General features: G+C 37.4%; 1 pseudogene; it reads left to right on the top strand.

Annotated features, from left to right (window-relative positions):
- The first annotated feature begins 18,187 nt into the window (after positions 1-18,187).
- On the top strand, positions 18,188-18,979 carry LOC148690013 (3-ketoacyl-CoA synthase 20 pseudogene; annotated as a pseudogene).
- Positions 18,980-19,634: the final 655 nt, after the last annotated feature.

The raw sequence follows: 19,634 nt of genomic DNA, 5'->3' as shown, positions 1-19,634 counted from the left end.
GCTTTATTCTATTGAGCATGAAACTATGCCTTGGTGGCTTGGGTATTGCAAACCCTTGGTGTTCACGAAGAACGGTGATCCCGTGATTGTTTGGAGGCAGCGGTAAGTCCCTTCTACCTCTAATAACAGGAAAATTTCAAGCAACAGTGAACAAAAGTTACGAATTACAAGTATGTGAACTTATGCTCCTTCCTATGTACTAGCCTACTAATCTTATTGATCTTTTATCTTTGTAATCAATCATGTTCAACTCATATTTTATGGTTTGTCTTCCCCTCTATTTTCTAATCACTTCCGGTGTTCAGTGCTGACATTTCACGCGTCTGTTGTTCAGAGGATTTTTTTTCAACTCGTAATAATGTCTTGGTTCGTTGAAAATGCAAGGGTGGAGAACACAATGCTGGTTCATTTGTTCGTTTGCAGGCTGGTTCTCAACTCGTTATCGCTATAATTCACCTCTTTTTTGCTAGTCCAAGCCTGTTCTTTATATGTGGCCGGTATTCTTGTGTATGGTAGTACATATTTTAGGACAGTAGGGTACAGACATAGCTTAGGAGTTGATGTTTGCACTCAACAATCACAGATGTTTTAACAGTGTTGGATTTAATGTATCATGTTAGCCAATAAAGCCATGCAATTCACAGGATCCTATATATGGTTAGTGATACTTTGATGACTATGGCTGCCCTGCATTTCAAAATTTCGGATTTAGATGGTTCTGTGAATTAGTTGCTATGCTTTTAGACCCCTTCCCTTTTCTGAGAGGACAAACCTTGTATGATAAAGTATTATTAGGATGAATGAATATAAACGTGCTTCCTTGTACTTAATACATAGAGTTCGATAGTGGAATACCGATTATCTCAAGCAGGAAAGAATTTCTTTTCTCTTTTATTATCTCAAGGTCATGGCATGAAGTAGTTGGAGTTTGAGACCCTCTTGTCCCACATTGGTCAACAATATTTTTTCTTAGTAATTAGAACTTGGACCATTTGGAAATGGATTGAAGGCTTGGGCCTTATGGTTGTGTGGATTAGGCTTGATGATTATACTATAATATTAATATTAATTAATATTAATTAATTAAGACAAGGGCCTTAGGCCTTGGGGCACTTGGGGCCAAGGAATTAAAATTAATCTGATTAATTAGTTTTAATTTCGAATTAAGTTTTTAATTAAATTAATTAAAAACGTTTTGATTAATAGACACAACTCTTTGGAAAGAGTTGTATCTCTTTGGAAAGAGTTGTATAACTTCAGATACATCCAAAAGGTGTTTGAAGAGGTATAAAAGAGCCTATATAACTGGAGTCCTCAGTTCCATCAAAAATCATCTTTTCTTTCTCCTTATCTTCCGTACAAACTTTCTAGAGAGTAAACACACAAAGCAATTCGCTAGAGTTCTATAATCCAGTGCGGATTGTAGAATTAGGTAGTTGTATCCTAGTCGAGCAGACGTTGTAGAACCACAAGCACACGAGTGGGACGAAAATACTGTTCGAAGGACATAGCGTTTGCGCTAGCCTCTACCTTCAATTCATTCAAGTTAGTATCGTATTAATTTTTTGTAATTATTGTGTTATTGCATTCTGTATTGCAAGTATTTTTGAATAATAAAGTATAAGTATTTCGGTTATGTATTTCTGTTATTTTATTGTTTCTAAATTGTTTTCCAACAATCTTCGAACAGTATGGAACAATCGGGAACTAAACCTCATTCTGAGAAGCCTGAGAAATTTAAGGGCGGAGACTTCAAAAGATGGCAGCAGAAAATGCTGTTTTATTTGACAACCTTCAATTTGGCTAATGGTCTGCGCGAGACTGCACCTACTGTAGATGGAGAAAATATTTTTTCTGCAGAAACTTTAACGGCTATAAATGCCTGGAATCATAATGATTTCCTCTGCAGAAACTATATTCTCAATGCATTAGATGATTCATTGTATGATGTCTATGTAGTATGCAAAACAGCCAAGGAACTTTGGGAATCACTTGAGAAAAAATATAAAACTGAGGATGCTGGTTTGAAGAAATTTGTCGTGGGCAAATTTTTGGACTACAAAATGGTGGATTCTAAGTCCGTTGTCTCTCAAACTGAAGATCTCCAGAAAATCATCCATGACATTCATATTGAAGGGATGGTGATCAATGAGTCTTTCCAAGTGGCGTCCTTTATAGAAAAATTGCCACCTTCTTGGAAAGAGTTCAAGAATTATCTCAAGCACAAACGTAAAGAGATGACCCTTGAGGATCTCATTGTAAGGCTGAGAATAGAGGAAGATAACAGAAAGAATGAGAAGGGCCTGGTTTCGAGTATAGAAGCCAAGGCGAATGTTGTTGAAGGAAGTTCATCAAAGCAAAGGCCGAAGTTCCAGAAAACTAAGAAGAAGGAAAAACACTTTATCCCTGGTGCGAAAGGCAAAGACTTCAAGAAAATCAAGGGAAGTTGCTGGGTTTGTGGAAAGCAAGGCCATAGGGCTTAAGAATGTCGCCATCGAAGGGATCAAGGTCCTGGAAATCAAGGCAACAACAATCGCGCTAACCTGATTGAAAACAATGTGGATGCCTTGGCTGCAATGATTTCTGAAATCAACCTTGTATCTGATCACGCTGATTGGTGGATAGATACCAGTGCAACTCGCCATGTGTGTGGTGACAAAAATATGTTCTCTTCGTACCAGAAAATCGAGGGAAACGAGCAACTGTTTATGGGAAATGCATCTGCATCTGTTGTGGCTGGAATAGGGAAATGTGTTCTGAAATTCATTTCTGGAAAGGAATTAACCCTCCTTGATGTGCTACATGTCCCCGATATAAGGAAGAATCTTGTTTCTGGTCCTATCCTTAGTAATAAAGGATTCAAACTAGTTTTTTAGTCCAATAAGTTTGTACTAACTAAAGGGGGAATGTTTGTAGGGAAGGGTTACCTTGCTGATGGATTATTCAAACTAAATGTACTTGTTAATGCTATGAATGAAATAAATAATGCTTCTGCTTATATTGTTGATTCGTCTAATTTATGGCACTCTAGGTTAGGACATGTAAATTTTCGTTCACTTTTTAGAATGCATAATTTAGGTTTGCTGCCCAAAATTGATTATCTAGATAATGTTAAATGTGAGACTTGTACAAAATCGAAATTTGTGAGTCAAAGCTTTAAATCAGTGCATGAAAAGTCCAATGATTTATTAGATTTAATTCATAGTGACTTGTGTGATTTTAGATTATATCCAACTCGTGGTGGAAAGAACTATTATGTAACATTTATAGATGATTTCAGTAAGTATTGTTATGTTTATTTACTTCATAGTAAAGATGAGACCTTGGATATGTTTAAGACATATAAGGCAGAAGTTGAGAATCAACTTAACAAGAAGATTAAAGTCTTAAGGTCCGATAGGGGAGGAGAATATGAGTCTTATGCCTTTGCTGAATTTTGTGCCACACATGGTATAATTCATCAAACAACAGCCCCTTATACACCGCAACAAAATGGTGTTGCCGTACGAAAAAATAGGACTTTTAAAGACATGATCAATTCTATGTTGAATAGCTATGGGCTTCCACACAATTTGTGGGGTGAAGCTTTACTTACTGCAAATAAAATTTTGAATCGAATTCCACCTAAAACGAGAAAGGAGTCACCATATGAATTATGGAAAGGAAGAACCCCAACGTTAAATTGCTTAAAGTGTGGGGTTGCCTGGCAAAAGTACAAGTCCCATTGCCAAAGAGAACAAAAGTAGGGCCTAAAACTATAGATTGTGTTTTTATTGGTTTTGCATCTAATAGTTCAGTTTATAGATTCTTAGTTTTTCATTCCGAAGTCAGTGATATACATGTCAATACTATTATAGAATCTATAAACGCAATATTTTTTGAGGATATATTTCCATACAAAATAGGCAAGACTAATTTATTGAAAAAGAGATTACATGATGATGTATCTGAGGTTAATGACGAACCTAGAGAACATGATGATGGTTCATCCTCGTCTAGAGTTCAAGAAGAAGAAGAACTTGAACCTAGAAGGAGTAAAAGGACAAAAATTCGAAAGAACTTTGGGCCTGATTTTGTGACCTTATTAACCGAGACAAAACCTCAATCATTCAAGGAGGCCATGTCCACTCCTGAAGCTCCATTTTGGAAGGATGCAGTTAACAGTGAGATAGATTCCATTATGCAAAATCATACATGGGAATTAGTCGATTTGCCCCTTGGCAATAAGCCAATTGGGTACAAATGGATCTTTAAGAAGAAATTAAAACCTGATGGTACGATTGACAAATATAAGGCTCGTTTGGTAGCTAAAGGATACCGTCAAAAACATGGTTTGGATTTCTTTGATACATACTCGCCTGTAACGAGAATTACGTCAATAAGACTGTTGATTGCTATAGCTGCACTCCATAACATGGAAATACATCAAATGGATGTAAAGACTGCATTCTTAAATGGAGACTTAGATGAGGAAATATATATGGAACAACCCGGGGGAGTTTGTGGTTAAAGGTCAAGAACACAAAGTTTGTAAACTTGTGAAATCACTATATGGGCTTAAACAAGCTCCAAAGCAATGGCATGAAAAATTTGACCATATTATGATAACACATGGTTTTAAGATAAACAAGTGTGATAAGTGTGTCTACACAAAAACTCAAAATAATGCTTGCGTTATGTTGTGTTTATATGTAGATGATATGCTTATAATGGGAACTAACAAAGAGATAATAAATTGGACCAAGAAGATATTGAAATCAAGTTTTGATATGAAAGATCTTGGATTAGCTGATGTGATTCATGGTGTAAAAATAAAAAGAAACCAAGAACGATATATTCTTACTCAATCCCATTATATAGAAGCTACACTTAGAAAATATGGTCATTTGGAAAGTAAAGATGCAATTACTCCTTTTGATGCCAATAGCAAACTTAAGAAAAATAGAGGTGATGCTATATCTCAACGTGAATACTCACAGGTTATTGGAAGTCTTATGTACATTATGAACTGTACAAGGCCTGATATAGCATACTCAGTGAGTAGACTGAGTAGATATACATGCAATCCTGGGCATGATCATTGGGAAGCTTTAATTCGAGTATTGAGATACTTAAAGCATACAATGAATTATGGATTGCATTATACAAGGTATCCTCCTATGCATGAAGGATTTACTAATGCGAATTGGATATCGGATAGTAATGATACAAAATCCACAAGTGGATATGTATTCACTTTGGGAGGAGCAGCAATATCTTGGAAATCTTCTAAACAAACATGCATAGCCCGATCAACTATGGAATCGGAATTTATAGCTCTCGATATGGCTGGAGGAGAAGCTGAGTGGCTAAGAGATTTTTTGGAGGATGTTCCCATATGGCCTAAACCTGTAACGGCAATATGTATACACTGTGATAGTTTAGCTGCACAATATCGAGCTAAAAATAGTGTATACAATGGGAAGTCTAGACAAATTAGACGAAGGCATAATACAATAAAGCAATGGCTCTCTAGTGGTGTAATTTCTATTGACTATGTTAAGTCAAAAGATAATATTGCGGATCCGCTTACTAAAGGTTTGTCTAGAGAGCAAGTTAAGCACACATCGAGGGGAATGGGTTTAAAGCCAATAGAGTAAAATGAAACTGCCAAACGGAAACCTAACCTAGTTGATTGGAGATCCCATGGTCTAGGTTCAATAGGCAAACTGGTTTGGCTAGATTCAAGAAGAAACACACTTACATACCCATTCCTATGATGGAAGAAGTGTGGTGACTGCTGATGATGTAGGATATATTAGTTTAATGATATTGATACTTGTAAATCAAGTGGAATAGTAGCAGCCTATTCTTAGTCAATATCACCTATATGAGAGTAAATGTGGGGTCGCATTTATGAGAATTACATGGCTACATTCTCTAAAGCTCTCATGAATCCAGGATTTGTTCAGGACCAAAAAGAACACAAACGTATGAATTTGTGATGTGTAAATGTGGCATATGTTTTGCTTATTGTCTTGGTTTAGTACGGAGATGAACAGTTCAAGATTTTATATTCACTGCGTCATCTAGTAAATCCGATAAGTATATACTAAGGTAGGTTCAAGTCCAAAAGACACATTTCCTAATGTATGTCACATCTATTGTTTACTCTTGTATCTTAGTGTGTCTAGGACCAAAGAGTCGTCTCAAATGTGGGGTATTGTTGGAGTTTGAGACCCTCTTGTCCCACATTGGTCAACATTATTTTTTCTTAGTAATTAGAACTGGGACCATTTGGAAATGGATTGAAGGCTTGAGCCTTATGATTGTGTGGATTAGGCTTGATGATTATACTATAATATTAATATTAATTAATATTAATTAATCAAGACAAGGGCCTTGGGCCTTGGGGCACTTGGGGCCAAGGAATTAAAATTAATCTGATCAATTAGTTTTAATTTCGAATTAAGTTTTTAATTAAATTAATTAAAAACGTTTTGATTAATAGACACAACTCTTTGGAAAAAGTTGTATCTCTTTGGAAAGAGTTGTATAGCTTCAGATATATCCAAAAGGTGTTTGAAGAGGTATGAAAGAGCCTATATAACTGGAGTCCTCAGTTCCATCAAAAATCATCTTTTCTTCCTCCTTATCTTCCGTACAAACTTTCCAGAGAGTAAACACACAAAGCAATTCACTAGAGTTCTATAATCCAGTGCGGGTTGTAGAATTAGGTAGTTGTATCCTGGTCGAGTAGACGTTGTAGAACCACAAGCACACGTGTGGGACGGAAATACTGTTCGAAGGACATAGCGTTTGCGCTAGCCTCTACCTTCAATTCATTCAAGTTAGTATCATATTAATTTTTTGTAATTATTGTGTTATTGCATTCTGTGTTGCAAGTATTTTTGAATAATAAAGTATAAGCATTTTGGTTTTGTATTTCTGTTATTTTATTGTTTCTAAATTGTTCTCCAACAGAAGTGTGCATTTTTATCATAGCATGTAACAAAATGGTATGTTAAGACATGTTACTATGGATCTTCTTTAATACAACTTAAGATGAGGGAACGAGTTGCATCCCTTCATACTTTTGAATTTCACAAAAGAAACTTTATGTTGTAAAATGTTCAAAACTCTCCAATATCCTAAATACATATCTAAGTTTTCGAGTAGGAACGTATGCAGTCTTACAATTATGCAAAAGTCATATTTGTGTAGTAAATTTTTAGTAACCAACAGGCAGGAACTCAAAATAGCAGTGCTGCTATCTCTAGTCTGGGTTATGTGCGATGGTTGTTATCGAAAACAACATTTACCAAGAGCGAAAGTAAAATTATTCACAATTCATGCTTTAATGTATTGTCTATTGAATGGAGCAGATCCAATGGGAGCAAGCAACTATCATTCAAATGCCCAATCCTCACATGGAGCATTAGATGTAGGGCATTGTCAAGAGTTATCTGTGGATGAGAAAAGGAAAGAAGCAATGGGCATTTGTTCAATAGATTGCATAATAGGGGTAACCAATATTCAACTCCAAGGCACAACGATGGCAGTGTTAGTGTAACTTGATTTTGCTGGGTTTTATTTACAGGAAGCTGAACAGAAGCAAAGCAAAGATAAAAGAAGCTGAAACGAAATTTTTCTTTCTTGTTCACTCGTGCAAAAAGTTTTGCAGAGGAATATTTCTACTATTCAGAAAATGAGCACTAACCCTGCTTTACATTAACTGATGGCCTTAGCTTTAGGACCACACAAAACACTACATTTCATCTTAGTCATTCATCTACCTAATTACATGGATCAAACAACACATGGCACTCATGGCCTTACATCTTTTGACTTTACACTTGGCAGATATGCTCAAGTGAATACACATATTAAACTCATCTTATTTCTAATACTCAATCAGCTAGAGACTTATAATTCAACACTCCCCTTTAAGTCTTGAGCTGATTTCACTCCAAGCATGCTCCTGAGATAATTGAACCGATCTTTAGGCAGAGGTTTTGTGAAAACATCAGCTAGTTGCTCATTAGTTGGACAGTACACCAGATCAATGATGTCATCCTTCAGTGCATCCTTGATGAAATGGTATCTTCTGTTAATGTGTTTGGTCTTTTGATGGAACACAGAGTTCTTGGTGATTGCAATTGCTGAGGTGTTGTCACAGTGCACTGGAGTGGCTTCGGTTTGAAATTCACCAAAGTCTTCAAGAACAAATCTCAACCAAATGGCTTGAGTAGTTGCTTCTGAAGCACTGATGTACTCTGCTTCTGCGGTGGAAAGAGCTACACAATTTTGCTTCACGGATGCCCATGAGAATACTCCACTGCCAAAGGAGAAGGCATAACCAGAAGTACTTTTACTGTCCTCAATTGATCCACTCCAGTCACTGTCACAGAACCCAATTAACATTGAGTTCTTACCCTTCACATATTCCAGACCATAATCTAGTGTGCCCTTAATGTATCTTAGCACTCTTTTAGCAGTTCCAACATGCTTACTGGTAGGGCAGTGCATAAATCTGGCTAACAGACTGGATGCATACATAATATCAGGCCTGGTTGCAGTGAGATATAGGAGACTTCCCACCATACTTCTGTATAACTCTTCACTTGCTGCACCACTTCCATCATCTGTGGTTAACTTCTCAGTTGCAACCAGTGGAGTAAGCACAGGTTTGCACTCTTTTAGACCAAATTTGTCTAATTAAGAGCTTGCATATTTCTTTTGGTGGATGAAAATGCTTGAAGTTGTTTGAATTATTCCCATTCCAAGAAAATGATGGAGAAGACCCAAATCAGTCATCTCATACTTTCGTTTCATGTCTTCCTTGAATTCTTCAAGCATTTGTTTGTTACTCCCAGTATAGATTATGTCATCCACATAGATTGACACAATCAAAATGTCTTTCTCTTCTGCCTTGATGTACAGTGTTGGTTCACTTAAACTTCTTGTAAAACCACACTGTGAGAAATATGTATCAATCTCTCCATACCAGGCTCGTGGTGCCTGTTTTAGACCATACAAGGCTTTGTGAAGTTTATATACTCTGTCTTCCTCCCCTTTAGCTACAAAACCATCAGGCTGCTCTACATAAACCTCCTCCTCTAGAACACCATTTAAAAAAGCAGATTTGACATCAAGTTGATAGAGTTTCCAACTCTTTTGTGCAGCCAATGCTATAAGGGTTCTGATTGTATCTAACCGAGCAACAGGAGCAAAGGTCTCATTGTAGTCTATTCCTGGTTTCTGGGCATATCCCTTTGCAACAAACCTTGCCTTGTTCTTTTGCACAGTTCCATCCAGGTTGCGTTTGGTTTTAAACACCCATTTTACTCCAATTATAGGCTTGTTACTTGGTCTGTCTACTAACTCCCAGGTTGCATTCTTTTCAATCATGGAGAGCTCATCCTTCATAGCATTCATCCAAGATTCATCCTTAGCCGCATCTTCATATTTCTCTGGTTCTATAATGCACAGATTACATTGAGCAAGTACATCATCCAGTTTTCTCCATTTTAATGGAGTATGATCAAATGACTGAGTGTCACTCACACCTGCACTTGACTGAGAGTTGATCTGTGTATCATCAATACCACTTGCAGCTTCTTCCAATATGCCAGATGATAAACCACTTGAAACTTGAGTGTCATTTTCTGTATTCTCACTTCTTGGTGTATCAACAGAGTCAAACTCATAAATAGGCAGTGACATATGTCTTTCTGTGCTTCTTTCCCAATCCCAAACTGAGTTTTCATCGAACACAACATCTCTTGACAGGATCAGTCTTTTAGAGATTGGATCAAATACTCTGTACCCTTTCTCACATTTTGCATATCCAACAAAGACTCCTTTTATACTCTTGGGTTCTAGCTTGTGTCTTAGCTCGGATGGAGTATGAACATAACAAACTGAGCCAAAAACCTTCAAATGAGCAATACCTGGTTTCCTTTTGCTGTAAGCTTCAAAAGGTGTTATGCTATCCAGTGATTTGGTAGGACGTCTGTTTAATATATAGACTGCAGTGTGCACAGCTTCTGCCCACATATAGTAAGGCATTCCTTTGTCATGAAGCATAGACTTGGCCATTTCAATCACAATTCTGTTTTTCCTTTCAACCACTCCATTTTGCTGTGGAGTGTAAGAGAGAGACAGTTGCCTTTGGATTCCCTCTGCGTCACAGTATTGATTGAATTCATTTGATAAGAACTCCCCTCCTCTATCACTCCTTACACATTTTACCCTCATACCACTTTGCAACTCAGTCATGGCCTTGAATTTCTTAAAACAAGTAAGAGCTTCGGATTTGAATCTAAGAAAATACACCCATATCATCCTGGTTGCATCATCTACAAGCAACATGAAATACTTGTTTCCTCCAGTAGACTCGTTTCTCATCGGTCCACACAAATCAACATGAACCAATTCAAGTGGAGCACCTGCTCTTTGTGCTTGACCACTAGGAAACCTTTCTCTGTGTTGCTTACCATATTGACAGCCTTCACAAACTTTGTCATACTCATCTAGATATGGTAAACCATGAACCATGTCTTTATCCTTCAATTTCTTGATTCCACCAAAGTTTAGGTGACCTAATCTTCTGTGCCAAGTCAGAGAACAATGAGCAAAACTAGTCTTCAACACAAGTTGTTTCTCAGGCCGTAGAGATAGAGGATAACACCTGTTTTCTTTCATTTTTACACGGATAATTTGACATTTCAGAGAAGGACCATCAAAAACAGTACACATATGTCCACCAAACACAAGATAATATCCGTGCTCATCCATTTGTCCTACACTTAATAGATTCTCTTTCAAACTAGGTAAGTACATGACTTCTCGGATGTATTTTCTTCCTCTGTTAGTCTCAATTTCCAGTGATCCCATTCCTGCCACATTAACTAACACTCCTGTTGGCATTTGAACTTTCCCTGCAACATTTGTATTCACATCAACAAGAAGATCAACATTTCCTGTCATATGATTACTGCAGCCACTATCTATGTACCAATCTCCATTAACCTTAGTCTCAGCAACTGCACAATTTGCATAAAATAAGTTTACTGTCACTTCCATTTGACTTGCACAGTTTGCCTTTTGAACAGACTTTCCAACAGTACACTCTCTGGCCCAATGGCCAAATCTATCACAGTTATGGCACTTGGATTTCCCCTTATATCTACATTCACCATAATGAAACTTTGAACACACTTTACATTGAGGTTTTACACTCTCTTGACCCATAACCTGTGAGGAAGTACTATTCTGTGCAACATTTGTGAATGATTTTTGCTGAAACTTTGGTTTTGAATCCCATTTCTTACCCTTTTGATTCCAATTTCTCTGTGGTTTAAAAGTACTAGACTGAGCATAACTTCGATTCTGCCTTTTTGAATTAACAGTAAGAGAAGAAAATGTTCTCTCAGTTGCATCTGAGGAATGCAAATCAAACCTCTGCTCTTGACTCTTCAATATAGCTAGTACCTCTTGCAGTTCAACAGATTCTAAACATTTGGTGTTTTCTATCACTAAGCATATAGGATCATATATCTTAGTGAGACTGATTAACACCTTCTAAACTAATCTCTCATTTGACAGAGTTTCACCAAACGTCTTCATTTGATTAATCAGATCATTTAAACGAGTAAGATACCCAGTCAAGGATTCATCATCACACATTATAGTGTATTCAAATTCTCGTCTAAGATTTTGGATTTTCACAGATCTTACCTGATCCCCACCGTGATATTCGCTATATAACAGATCTCATGCCATTTTTGCTGAGTCTGCGTTTGCGATTCGAGGGAAGATCTGATCGGAGACTGCGCTTTGAATGATTCCGAGAGCTTTTGCATCTTTCATGAAGATTGCAGCCATTTTCTCATCATCGTCAGCATCAACATCTGTATCTTCATCAGTCTTAGCTTTCTTCTTCTTCGAATCGGAAACCGAAATCCCTTTTTCCACCAGATTCCATAGTCCATGTGACTTGAAAATGGTAACCATTTTGATTCTCCAGAACTTGTAGTTCTCACCGGAGAAGATCGGGGTCCTCACTTCAGCACTCCCAGATCCAGCCATCGTGAGCTTGTGTGAATCCAGAAACACGTAGTTCTTAGATCACAGACAAACTCCGGCAAACTTCACCGAGTCCAGAAACGGTGATGTTTGAGTTCACAGAAACACGCCCAGATCTAATCGAAAACAGGCTCTGATACCATGTTAGTGTAACTTGATTTTGCTGGGTTTTATTTACAGGAAGCTGAACAGAAGCAAAGCAAAGATAGAAGAAGCTGAAACGAAAGTTTTCTTTCTTGTTCACTCGTGCAAAAAGTTTTGCAGAGGAATATTTCTACTATTCAGAAAATGAGCACTAACCCTGCTTTACATTAATTGATGGCCTTAGCTTTAGGACCACACAAAACACTACATTTCATCTTAGTCACTCTTCTACCTAATTACATGGATCAAACAACACATGGCACTCATGGCCTTACATCTTTTGACTTTACACTTGGCAGATATGCTCAAGTGAATACACACATTAAACTCATCTTATTTCTAATACTCAATCAGCTAGAGACTTATAATTCAACAGGCAGAAGGCCGAATCATGACCAAGTATCATTTCCATGATCAAAGACTGGACTTATGGCACAAGTTAAAGCCTCCAATCTCAGATATTTGCGTGAAAGGATATATTTACTGGTTCTAACATTGCAAGTGTTAGAGGAATTCCTTAGTCACCTAACAAGCTAAGACTTTTCTTACCGTATTCTAATTTTGACAATAGCATCATGATAACAGGAAATCAATACTAAAGGTTATACTAAAGGTTACACTAAAGGTTACACTATGACCGTATGATCATGACAATAGCATCATGATAATAGAAAAGCTAAGACTTTTCCTACCGTATGATCATACGATTATACTAAAGGTTACACTATGACCGTATGATCATTACTATTCATGGGACACACTCTGTTTGGTATGTATATCAACTTAAATAAAAGTTGTATACATGAAACTGCATGAAACCATAATATAGAACTATTCCAGACACTGACTTGCAGACAGTGTGAAAGTTGATGCAGCTGCTTTCCTTTTGCTTGTAGGAGTCGAAGCTCCTATTTGAATATACAAGTTCCCTTTTTATTTCTCCTTTCTTAGCTCTCAGTGCATGTCAGTATGTGGAACTTGATTCAATATGTGTTGAAATGCAAGAATGCAGGCCCTCGTTCCTCACTTGAACGAGATTCATTACTCATTAATATCTGGATCTGGACTCGTTACTTAATGATACATTTTAGGGAAGTACACTCTAATGCCTCACTTGAACACCAACATGTTTGGTGTATTTTTTAATTCATGTTCATGTATTTCATAACCTTGGAACGACGCTATCAATATGTACATATGAATATGCAGAGTTGAATTGCTCTTCTATACAGGAGTACGCACAATTCTCATCAAGGGACAAAACTTCTGAGCAAAAGAAAAGCACTCTACATCAACTCCAGCGGCGACGAAGTTGCCTGGGAGGAATGTTCGACCACAAAAAATTATGAAGGCAATACGATAATGATCGACATGCCACCCCGAATCCCCAGTGTTATGAATGAAAGAAAGCTACATCGTTATGAAGATTTCCCTTGCGCTTGAACATTATTGTTGGCAGAATTCAGCATGCGGATGTTTAAGGCACGACAAATATGGGTGCCGTACCAACCCGCGTAAGTGCTAAGGTCCAACTTTTTTCTACTAATACTATAATGACTGCTTATGAATTGCATGATTTATCATGAACTGGAATTTATAAATTTGAGACCAAGAATCGAAGATATAAAATTAAGATAAAGTCTCATAATTAATATCGAAAACCCAAGATCGAATGGGTTGAGACCGAATTAAGATCGAAAACCCAAGTTCGAATGGGTTGAGACCAAATTAAGATAAAAAACACAAGGTCGAACGGGTTGAGACCGAACTAAGATCGAAAACCCAAGGTCGAATGGATTGAGACTGAACTAAGATTGAAAACCCAAGATCGAATGGGTTGAAATTGAATTAAGATTGAAAACCAAATCGAATGAGTTAAGACCAAATTAAGATCGAATGGGTCAAGACCGAATTAAAATCAAAACTAAAGACCAAATGGGGTCAAAAGGCTCGAGATCGAACACAAATTTAGATAGCAAAACACAAAGATCGTAAAATGGCCGAATGCCCAAGACCGAGTGTTGAAAACCCAAAACCCATGGTTGAATATCATATGATTATACTAAAGGTTAAACTATGATTGTATGACCATGGTCAAATATCATACGATTATACTAAAGGTTACATTATGACCGTATGATCATAGCCAACCGTATGATCGTACATTAAGGCTAAATTATGATTGTGTGATCCTAACCAAAGGCTAAACTATGATCACAACTGAAGGCTAAACTCATGATGAAATTTCAAGTCACATGATTAAGATGATCAGTGTTTACAAAGAAAAAAGGGGGCATTTGTGGGTGCAAAAATTAAGGGCCAAGTAGCTAGCCATTTCCCATGCATCCTAAAAATTGGGGAGTGGGGCTAAGATAAAGCAACATGAATCAACCACTACTAGGGAACATGGAGTGAGATGATGGGACTTGGAGTGCAAGCATTTTATGCCTATAAAGGCCTAGAATCCCACCAGAACAGGGGGAGGAAAAAGAAAGAAGGATCAGTTGATCATTTTAAACAAAGGTTGACTTGAGCGTCAAAGTGTTTTCTTGCAGATCCTTCTCCTCCCTCATTGATGGCTAGTGGAGATGGCGTTATGGGCTTCTCAACGTGGTTACAAGATTTACTTGTTGGAGATTCGAGGAACCAAATTTTTCCACTCCAACACAAATTGAAATTAAAATCATCCAAACATGCATTAAACCCAAATTGAATCAAAGACAAAGTGATAGTGAATTGGTGAAGATTGAAGGTCGAGAGAGAGCCAGACTGAAGACATAGTTAGATCCACATCCTCCTCTTGACCCATGCCCCTAATTCGAAACCCCAACACATAGAGAAATGTTGCAGAGAATTGGAGACAGTCTCAGAGAGAGAATCGCAAGATAGAGAGTATTGGTTATGTGTGTTGGATGAAGGGTGCAGAGTCGAAGACAGTGTGATCGTGAGGTGGGGATGAAGCCGTGAGGTGTAGGGGTCGTTGGAGTGGAAAGAGTTTGTTGGATTGAGATTGTAAGAGGGTGCGTGGCTGCTTAGCTTCGAATTCAAGATGGATAGACAGAGAGAGTCTGAGACTCTAACTGAAGGTAGAGATGAGAAAAGCGTAATGAAATGATAGAGAGTGAGTACGGTTGGAAGATAAAGATGAGACAAAATTGGACGGCCTGAATTATTCTGAACCAATACACCAGGTGAAATTAACCCTAAATAATAAATAAAAAATAAAAAATTAATTCCGTACGGGATTCCCAAACGAATGCATAGCTCAGACCGAATCATGTACTAAAAATTTTGGTATCTATTAGGTATGGAGTCCTGAAATTTCGATATTATCGGTTTGAGAATTTTTCAATATGGGATCATAAATTTTTTTGTTTGATTTGGGACTTTTGGAACATATTTCTAGCCCTAGACAAATCTATTGCATTATATTTAATTAAAAATCAAATCACTGAACAATATTTTCACATTACGTTCTTTTCACAAATCATTTACTGCTCAAATGCTCATTCTCCAACATCTCCATTCAAATACTCAATGAACATGTAAGCCATTCCATTCTAAAGGAAAACAGCATATAAACCCTATTTTGAATGAGTAGGAGCTATATAAGCATTATTTGCGATGATTGTAATCACTATTATTTACTTAGATGTCCAGTACAAATAGAAATTAGAACGAACAGCATGTTTCTTTTCTGAATTGTCACAAGTTCTAGCAATATATTTGAATGCCTTTATCGTTGATTATGATTACGAATATCTTTGTTCAACCTCTACTTCTTGATTCAACAGATTAAAAAGGGGAAAAAAAAAGAAAAAACTATAATCCTTAATTCAAACTGAGCATACGAGTATTCTTGTTTGATCTCTAATCCTTGTTTCCATTTAGCTTCCTCTTGCAAGCTTGTTGGGTTTTTAGTATCTCATAGCAGTTTGTGCTTCTATAGATACTTGGATTGGATTATAACGCTGCTTCTCTTTCGCTTTACTCTTTGTTGCCAAGGCAATGTCTACCTTTCTGGAGTATGTCTCTGGGTGCCAACTGATTTGGATACATATTGTTTTTTTCTTTCATGGAATGAATGTTCGCAGCAAAAGTATGTGCGGAAGTTATTGATCTTTGTACAGTGTAGTCTGCATTATCATGAAGAAATGATGGGTATGTAAAGAGAATATGAGGCTGTTTCGAACTGTCAAAATGAAGCCAAATTTCACAAATTATATGTCATCTGCTATCCCGATCGCTCTTGTTTCAATTATTGGTTGATTTATGTTGCAATCAGTCAAACAGTTTGAGCAGGATTATTATTCAGACGAATAACTAAATGTGAATTTGTACGACATTACAGATTGTTTTTTTTGGGATCCATAACCCAAAAAGTGCTGAAATTGTTCATGCGTATCAGTGGTGCTTGAAAGTTGTGAGTTTTGTTTGCAATGTTTTCTCTTTGACCTGAATACTTTTTCATGAGTTCCAAATTGACCAGATTTCCAAGTTACGGAGCCAAGTTAGCCAACAATCGGAGAATAGAAGTGTACACCTTAAAACAAAGTGGATAGTGCAGCTGGTATGGGCAGTGCACTCGAAAGTAGAGATTATTACCCTTTTATTAGAAATTATTTCCTCTCTATCTTTTATTGGTATTGTATATATGAGTATCAGCGACTCTGTATTTTATGAAAAATCAAGCAGAAATATGTAGAAAGATTAACAAATTAAGTGTGCGGAAGGGAACTGAAGGCGGAGGAGAGGTCGGTCTTGGAGTGGGAGACGCCACCAAGCTCCCTTGCGTTTCTAATCCGGCATTCGAAAGTTTGAAAGCCCTAGGTTTTTTTAATTTTTTAAATAAATACAAAGAAATTGAAATATTATTAATAATTATTTTTTAATAGCTGTTTGATTGCATAAGTTGGCAACCATGTCAGCATAAATGTAAAACTCACATTTTATCACATCATTACATAATGAATCATTTTCTCCTTAAGATTTATGATTCGGCTTTTTAGCTAAAATGGTCCCTGAGATTTGTATAACACATCACTTTGGTCCATGAGATTGAAAATCAATAAAAATAGTCCATGAGATTGTCCATCATTCATTATTTTGGTCCTTTCGTTAAGAACTCCCTTAAGTGTCCCGTAACTCTTGGCCGGAAGTTTGGGCAATTTACAAAGCTTCATAACTCAATCGTTTCTTAACCAAATTCGACCCATAATATATCAAAATGAAGATAGGAAAGTGTAGAACAAGATTATACCTATTTGGAAGCCCAATGGTTGCCGGAGATGGCTGGAAAAAAAAAGCCTGAAAGGTGCCTGGTCTGCGGGAAAACTGGAAAACTCGTCGGAAACTGGGTAAACTTTAAACATTCATAACTTCTTCAATACTCAACGAAATCGAGTGATTCAAAAATGAAAATCATACTTCTCAACGAGACGAAGAGAATGATATCTTTCTTGATGGCTAATTCGCCTTTTTTTGGTCGAAAAATGGCTCAAAATGGCTAACTTGAGAACAAAATAGCCACTTTCGAGCAGTTTTCCAGCCAAACCATGACTATTTAGCTTTTGAGAAAGGTACCATTCTCTTTGTGGCCAAAAACTATGATTTTAGTTTTTGAATCACGCAATTTTTGCTAAGCTCATCCCTTTGTCTTTTTTCTTTCTCAACTATAACTTAAACATTTTGTTGACAAATTTTCCCTCTTCCAAAATGACCTTGAAGGACCTACACAAAGACTTAAACATTTTTTTTTTCTCAACTATAACTTAAACATTTAAAAGTTCGTTGGGGTGGTTGCACTTGCATCCTCCTATCCCATCCTCCTCCTCCTCCTCCTCCTCCTCTTCTCCTATCAAACATTATATATACATACAAGTACCCTTCAATTTCTCCATCAAAACCTCATAGAAACAGTTTGAAAAACTTCCCCTTCTGTGAGATTGATTCGTGTAGTGTTCCTGAGGCCAACATGGCGGCACAAAGCCAGAACCAGAAAGGAGAATCGAACTCGGGACCTGAGTCAGCAGGAAGTCGCAAAACTACGCTTCCTAACTTTCTTTTATCAGTGAAGCTCAAATATGTCAAGCTAGGGTACCACTACCTAATCTCCAACGTCATCTACCTCCTACTAGTCCCACTCATCGCCGCGGCCTCCACCCACTTCTCGACGCTCACCGCCAATGACTTCCTCCACTTGTGGCAAAAGCTCAAGTTCAACTTCGTCTCGGTCACCTTGTGCTCGGGCCTCATGGTTTTCCTAACCACCGTATACTTCACCACCCGCCCTAGAAAAGTATACTTGGTGAACTTCGCATGCTACAAGCTCGAGCCGGCCCGCACGTGCACATGTGAGATATTCATGGAGAGGTCGAAGCTGACGGGCAGCTTCTCTGACGAGAACTTGGCTTTTCAGCAAAAGATTCTCGAGAGGTCCGGCCTCGGGCAAAACACATACATACCCGAGGCCTTGCTCCAGGTCCCTCCAAACTCGTGCATGGCGGAGGCGAGGAAGGAGGCGGAAATGGTGATGTTCGGAGCGATAGACGAGTTGCTGGAGAAGACGAGGGTGAAGCCTAAGGATATTGGGATTTTGGTGGTGAACTGCAGCTTGTTCAATCCGACGCCGTCTCTGTCGTCCATGGTTGTGAATCACTATAAACTCAGGGGGAACGTTGTGAGCTATAACCTTGGTGGGATGGGTTGCAGTGCTGGCCTCATTTCTATTGACCTGGCAAAGCAGCTTCTCCAGGTTTGTTACTAACTCATAATTTTCACTGCCTTTTTGCATTTAATTTTTGCTTAGTTAAACTAATATTTCTCTTAATTATCACCGACTATGGATGCCTGTGTTTTATACATGATGACCAATTCGCATTAGCACACTAGGTTATAAATGGAATATTACTAAATCATCTTTCTATACCTTTAAAGATCATAAGTTAAAGAGAAGTGTTATTAGCATATTTAAGATCGCTTTTTAGAATGTTTAAAAATGCTTTTGATTTCGTTTGACATAAAAGTTAAAAGCGGTTATGGATTATATAAGTGTTTTACTACAAAAACACTTGTCAAATACTTCTTCATGAATTACTTGAATTCTTACCACTTTTAATCGAAGCACTTGTGAACATAAGTATTTCTTACAAAAGCAATCCCTATGTCCAATTTTTTAAAGTCTCATGTGGATAACTAGATTTTTTTTTTCTTTCCAAAGTGGACAAATAGATTTTTTTTGGTTGATGCAATTATATAAACCGGCATTTAAGGAAAGGGATTAGTTGTGGGCCTATATTACATCAACTTCAACTATCCGAACCATCTATTTTTAAGTTGCACCTCATGGATCATCCTTACAAAATATTAGCCAAATCAAAAATATTTGAGGCATTTAATTTAGTTCAAAAAAATTGACAAAC

The sequence above is a fragment of the Pyrus communis genome, chromosome 16, assembly GCF_041283825.1.
Source record: "Pyrus communis isolate YQ-2024b chromosome 16, ASM4128382v1, whole genome shotgun sequence".
Taxonomy (NCBI): Eukaryota; Viridiplantae; Streptophyta; class Magnoliopsida; order Rosales; family Rosaceae; genus Pyrus; species Pyrus communis.
This window is presented reverse-complemented; position numbering and strand designations above follow the sequence as displayed.